Here is a 6,971-nt window from a genome sequence, read left to right on the forward strand (position 1 = left end):
CTCTGCCTAGGGGAATTCCAGAGGGACCCTGCACTTTGTCCTGCCCCCCACCCCAACCCAGCTGGCTGTCACCTGAGGGCCTGGTTGCCTCAGGCTTCCCCCGCACCTTGCAGGAGCAGGAGGAGGAACAGTTGTTGGGCAAGTGAGTTCTGGGAAAGGAGGGAGGGGTGCTCGCCATGGAAAGCTGCCCTGGGGAAATGTAATCAGAGCCTCAGAGCTGCAGTTTGTTCCTGGCTTGTTTCTAGTGGGTGTGTTCACAGATGTTTTTGGCCAGGACTGAGAAAGTGGTGAACCCATCCTTTACTGGGGGGCACTGCATGGCCCAACAGGGGCCCTGGGGCAGGCATCCTGTCAGTGATAGGAATCTTCCCAGCTGGCCGGGCATAGGCAAGCAGGGAGTTGCTTTCCCAGCAGCTCTAAGGGAGGGAAAATAATTTCCCCTGCCTGGTGTATCAATATTCAACTTTTTGTTTAAATCTTAAATTGTAATGTCCTCCTCTGAGTGCCTACCAGACATCGGGGATGAGTGAGACCCTGTGTTCCTGGAAGTCTGGTTTCATGCTTCACTTGTTCCTAAATCTCTGCATGTTCTAACCTGGACCAGCCCAGTGTACAAGGCATGCTGGGAATTCTGCTGTGAGGCTAGGCGTCAGTGTGGCCTCAAGCCCTCAAGCAGGTTTCAAGCCCTAACTGCACTCAGGTGTGACCTGTGATGCAATGCAGGGTGGGCTGGGAGGAGCATCCCCTTCCAGTGTGGGTGCAGCAGCAGCAGGAAACTGACGGGAAGTGAGACCTGAGCTCAGAGGGAATGACATTCCTTCCAGCTGTGGTCCACTGTCAAGACTCAGCCGCAGCCCCCACCAACTTCCAAGGAGAGAAACGAGGCCAGGCCAGACCAGGCATGATGGTTCACTCCTGTCATCCCAGCATTTTGGGAGGCCAAGACGGTCAGATCACCTGAAGTCAGGAGTTGGTTGAAGACCAGCCTGGCCAACATAGTGAAATCCTGTCTCTACTAAAAATAAAAAAAATAGGTCTGGCACTGTGACTCATGCCTGTAATCCCAGCACTTTTGGAGGCTGAGACAGGCAGATCATCTGAGGCCGGGAGTTCAAGAACAGCATGACCAACATGGAAAAACCTCATCTCTCCAAAAAATACAAAATTAGCTGGTTGTGGTTGATGCCTATAATCCCAGCTACTCCGGAGGATGAGGTGGGAGAATTGCTTGAACCTGGGAGGCGGAGGTTGCAGTGAGCCGAGATTGCGCCATTGCAATAAAGCCTGGGCAGCAAGAGTGAAACTCCGTCTCAAAAAAAAAAAAAATTAGCCGGGTGTGGTGGCGCACACCTGTAGCCCCAGCTACTTGGGAGGCTGAGGCAGGAGAATCACTTGAACCCAGGAGGTGGAGGTTGCAGCAAGCTGAGATTGCGCCACTGCACTCCAGCCTGGGCAACAGAGCGGAACTCTGTCACAAAAAAAAGACTGTCTCACATCACAGTCCCAGGGTGAGTGCTCCAAGGCCACTGGGTCCACTCTGCCACCCCCAAAATGTTCCCTGCAAAGTGCTCCAGTTGCTGCCATGCTCCAGCCAGTGGGAAGCGGGGAGTGCCCAAAGCAAATGTCTGAGATCATCGATGACTCACACACATCACTTCTGTCACACCCCGTTGGCCTGGACTTAGTCACATGGCCGCAGCCAGCTGCCAAGGGGAGGTGACACGCCCACCTAGAACTCAGTGTGTCCTATCACTAAGGACTGCGGAAAGACTGCACACTTGAGGACAGTTAACAGCATCTAACACACGTGATAGACAAGGAGTCGGGATAGGCCACCTCCAGGGTTGGTTATTTCAGCAGCTCGTTGAGATCTCCGTGTCTTCAAGGATCTGGTGTGGTGACTTCTGATCTCAGACTTGTCCCCTCATGGCCTCAAGATGGCTGCCATTGTGCTGACCATTACACCCTTATGCTAAATGCTGAAAAGAAATGTTGCTTTCTTGTCTATGAAAATTTTCTCAGACACCCCCTTTTCCAGCTGACTTTCCCTCTCATTGGCCAGAATGGCATTGCACGCCCATTTTCACTCCAATTACTAGGAAGGGACTGGACTGACTAGGACTGCCTTAGACCAATGGAGATTCACCCCCAGGGCCAAGGGAGGGTCCACTTCCTCTACAGACCTAGGCTACCTGAGGGTAGAACAAAATTGGGGTTCCCTTAGCAAAAAAGATGTGGGAGGAGAATGGCTGTGGATGAGGAGTCAACAGCACCCTCCCTGGGAACTGGCACCTCCTGCCCACCTCTCTGCCCTAAGCAGACATTTATGCACATATTTTTTTTTTTGACAGAGTCTCTCTCTGTTACCCAGACTGGAATGCAGTGGTGGGTGTGATCTTAGAGCACTATAACTTCTGCCTCCCAGGTTCATATGATTCTCCTGCCTCAGCCTCCAGAGTAGCCAGGATTGCAGGTGCCCGCCACTGTGCCTGGCTCATTTTTGTAATTTTAGTAGAGGTGGGGTTTCACCACATTGGCCAGGCGGGTCTTGAACTCCTGATCTCAGGTGATCCACTCACCTTGGTTCCCAAAGTGATGGGTTTACAGGCATGAGCTTAAGATGTTTTTCAGATCCCAAATTCCTGTGAAACAGCAAAGACCCCCCGCCAACAGATCAATGAAATCAGTGTGAGAACACATTTTCTTCTTCTCCCTGTCCCAGGATCTCACCCTACACTCTTCAGCCAGTGAAGGATCTCCACACTTTGGCCAACTTAAAAACCCTAAGGGCTGGGCGCAGCAGCTCCTGCCTGTAATCCCAGAACTTTGGGAGACCCAGGCAGGCAGATCACTTGGGGTCAGGAATTCGAGACCAGCCTGGCCAACATGGCAAAACCCCATCTCTACTAAAAATACAAAGTTAACTGGCTTGGTGGTGCATGCCTTTAGTCCCAGCTATTTGGGAGGCTGAGGCAGGAGAATCACTTGAACCCAGGAAGTGGAGGTTGCAGTGAGCCAAGATGGGGCCACTGCACTCCAGCCTGGGTGACAGAAAAAGACTCCATCTCAAAAGAAAAAAATAACCCCAAAACACATAACCTACTCTTGAATACCCCTAAGAGCCAGGGAGCTCACCTCCTTCCCATGCCACCCAAGACGGTCTGTGGGCAGAAAATGGAGCCTAATGAACATCTTCTGCTTCGACTGCCAAAAAGCAGCCTGCTGAGCTTCAGTGCTCCTGGCAGCAGCCCCAGTCCCACTGGGCAGCTCTCTTCCAGCCTGGTGGGAATGCCCAGGCAGCTTCCACAATGCCAACCAGCTGGGGCCTCACCATGTAGGGAGCAGATATCCCTGTGGCCCAGTCCTGGAGCCACCCACAGGCCCTTCAGGTCCCTCCCAGGATCTCAGCCAGGCATCCAGGCTGAGGCCAGAGGGACCCCACAGGCCCTCAAAGCTCCCTCGCTGGGACCCCTCCCTGGACAGGCTGTGGCTCACCCCTGCTCCACTGGTAGGCTCCTCAGTGTCCTCATTTGGATCCATTTATGAGAAACAGATTCAGGGTTGTTATGGGGTAGTTGTGCTGGTGGGACTCATCCTCGGGTGTTTGCGAGCCTTGAAAAAGGAGGGAAAAACAGGCCTCCCCCATTCCCCACCTCAGGGGCTCCCCATCACTAGGGATGCCGGGCTAGGAGCCAGGTCCCAAGCTCTTCTGTGCAGGGCAGGTTGTGAGACCTCATTGAAGTCACCGCCAGTCCACCCAGCAGCTTCCTGGTCAGAACAACAAAGCAGAGGAGGCTGTGAGCCTGAATGCACTTCAGCAATCACAGGGCACTAGGTGACGATTGGTAACATTTCTTCTGTTTATTATTCTCCTGTGTTTATATTTGGGAGGGGGTGTTTTCTTTAGAGAACCCCCACCCCTTGTCCGAGTGAATAGGCAGAGGGTACATGCCACCCCTTGCATCTCTGGAGAGGAGGAAGGATGGGGTGGGCAGGAGGGGCTGCCCCTAATGGGCTCCCCAGGCTGGCACTGCTGGGCCTCTGCCCTGCTCAGTCCCTGATGGCCCCTTGAAATAGGAACCAAAACCAGAAAAGAAAAAAGCACTCCCCATCCCGGGCCCTGGGGCTGGGTCTCCCCCCACCCCCCACCGCTCTCCTACCTCTTCCCACCACTCTCCTACCTCTTTCCACCTCCTCTCCTCTCCAGAATCTCATCCCTCCTTCCCCTTAGCACTGGCCTCAAGGGCACCTCTGCCCAAACTGTCTGGCTTCCCACGCCACCCAGGGGTGCCCTAAGGTTCATCCTTCTCTCTGTCATCCAGAAGTCCCGGGGCACTCACTGAGCTCACTCTGCTGGCCCTGGCACCACGTGTCAGCTTTGCCCTGACAAAGGGCACTGTCTTGAGGGTGTCCACAGCCTCCCACTGGGCCTGCTCCCACAGCTCCTCCTTTGCAACAGCCTAAGCCTGGTGGCAGCTCAGACCTCCCTCTCCTGGGTCCTCAATCTTGCCTCCCCAGCAAGGGTGGCCAAGTGCCCCCTCCATCGGGAGTGGGTCGTGGAGGTGGCCTGGTGGGCCCCTCACAAGTACATCTTCATGACCTCGTGCATTGTGGGGCAGTAGCGGGAATGGAGCTGGGGCAGCAGCCCCCTAGACATGACCTCGAAGTGTGTGCCCCGGCTCTTCTTGTTCCACACGTGGACAGCATAGGTGGCATTGAACAGCTGGGGCAGCTCCTAGGGGCTGATGTCCTTGAAATACTTCTTCCAGTCCTGCCAGGGGATGGGGTAGAAGGCCTCAGGGGGCAGGGTGGTGACCCCGTGGCAGGCGTGGCTCTCAGTGAGCCTGTAGTTGGAGCACCACTTCTTGAAGACATGTGTGAGCAGTTGGGGGCCCTGGTAGCCCCAGATCCAGCCATTGTAGTGGTCCACGTAGTCCCACATGCACAGCTCCATGAACTCGTGCTGGCACTGGAAGGCCAGGAAGGGGCCATTGAGGACATAGAGGGACTGGGTGCCCAGCACGTTGGTCAGGTTCCTCAGGTTCTTGAGGACAATGAAGTCCGTGTCCAGGTAGATGCCACCGAACTTCCACATGAGTGTGATCCTGGAGGCATCAGACAGCACGGGCAGCAGGTAGGGCTCCCAGCGCCCCTGCACCGCTGTGTAACAGTCAGCCAGAGGTGTGTCCCGGAATAGCTCCTGCAGGTCCAGTGGGAGCATCTGGACATTGGGAAAGCAGCTCAGAAGCGAGATGCCCAGGTGCCGGGGCAGGGAGGCATTGCTACCTGGAAGCCCTTTCATCAGGACCAGCACACAGGATTCAGGGTGAGTTCTGGTGGCCGACTCCACTGAGCACATGAAGAGGAAGTTGGGGTTGGTGTGGTCCAAAGTCTCTAGGAAGAAGATGTTGCCCGGAGCGGGGCTGTAAGAGGGAGGGGTGAGGGGTGCCATGGTGGGGCAAAGAATATCTGCCAGCAGGTTATAGAGCTGCCTTTGCTCCTTGGGCTCTCCCACGATGTGCCAGTAGATCATGATGGAGATGCAAAACATGAACTTGAAGCCGATGATGAATGAACAGGGTGCAGACCCACTGCCTTGGGGTGTCCCGGAGCAGCCGCAGCATGAGGTCGGTGGGCTTGGACATGATCTTCCTAGATCGGACCAGGGGCTTCCAGCAGGAACTGGCCGGTCTGTAAGACATGAGCACCTGCCATCAGGGAGGCCACTGGCATTTCCAACTCAAAGGAAAATGCTTCCTGTGACCATCAGCCAGAGCCAAGCCCAGCTTCCAAGCCCATGGGCTCCCAGGGCCACAGAGACCACGGCTTGAATTCTAGTCTACCGGCTGCTCACCTACAAAATGAGAGCACTGGCCAGGTGCAGTGGCCCATGCCTGTAATCCCAGCACTTTGAGAGGCCGAGACAGGCAGATCATGAGGTCAAGAGATCAGGACCATCCTGGCCAACATGGTGAAACCCCTTCTCTACTAAAAATACAAAAATTTATTGCAGAATCAGTTAAAATGAGAAACAAAGGAAAAAAAAATACAAAAAATTAGCTGGATGTGGTGGCACGCACCTGTAGTCCCAGCTACTAGGGAGGCTGAGAAGGAGAATTGCTTGAACCTGGGAGCCAGAGGTGGCAGTGAGCCGAGATTGCACCACTGCGCTCCAGCCTGGCAAGAGTGAGACTCGTCTAAAAAAGAAAAAGGGAGCACAGCGGGCTGTGGACTGGGGTTGGAGCAGGATCCCTTCCACTCACGCCTGTGAGCTCCCCCAAGGACTGGCCAGTGCCACCCATGGCATGCCACCATCACAAGCCCAGGCCAGAGTCTGGTCTGTATAAGAACTGTCAGAAGTGATGGCTTTGCCATGTGACACACAGGGCTCTGTTAGGAGGGGCAGCCTGGGATTTGAGGTCCAGCTCTTGCCCACCTCAGCTCCATGAGCCAGACCTGAGGCTCATCCAAGGGCAGGCCAGAGTGGGCCTGTGGACATTCAGCATGAGGCCTGGGGCTCTGGCAGGCCCAGGCGCTGGCTTGCTAAGGGCTGGCCTGGCAGGTACACTCACAGGGTGATCCAGGCACAAAGGATGCCTACTGTGTCCCAGAGCCCTTTGCCCCAGACACAAGGGGGTCTTTGAGTCCCCTGGCTGCCCAGCCCAGACCCTGGGCTGTGCTTCTCATAGACACAGGTGGGAAAGAACCAGGGAGGTCGTGCTGCAGGCTGTGATGCTCACTGGTCCTTCTGCCTTGGACCTCACTCTTTCCTGGTGATGTCCACTTGGCTGGTGGCCAGGAACATGCACAGGTTCCTCGCAGGTGGTTGGAAGAACAAGACAGGCTTGGACTCTGCTCCTGGTGGCAAGGCTGTGTGGACACCTGGGAGGCATGGGACTCCACCTCACAGCCAGCAGTGACAGCACAGGAGTTAGATCCCAGGCCGCCTGGCTGAGGTCCCTGCCCTCACC

At 55.4% G+C, this 6,971-nt stretch overlaps 1 pseudogene; it reads right to left on the bottom strand.

The window, feature by feature from the left end:
* Positions 1-4,579: 4,579 nt before the first annotated feature.
* On the bottom strand, positions 4,580-5,645 carry LOC128930945 (lactosylceramide 4-alpha-galactosyltransferase-like; annotated as a pseudogene).
* Positions 5,646-6,971: the final 1,326 nt, after the last annotated feature.

Source organism: Callithrix jacchus, chromosome 17 (genome assembly GCF_049354715.1).
Source record: "Callithrix jacchus isolate 240 chromosome 17, calJac240_pri, whole genome shotgun sequence".
NCBI classification, from domain to species: Eukaryota; Metazoa; Chordata; class Mammalia; order Primates; family Cebidae; genus Callithrix; species Callithrix jacchus.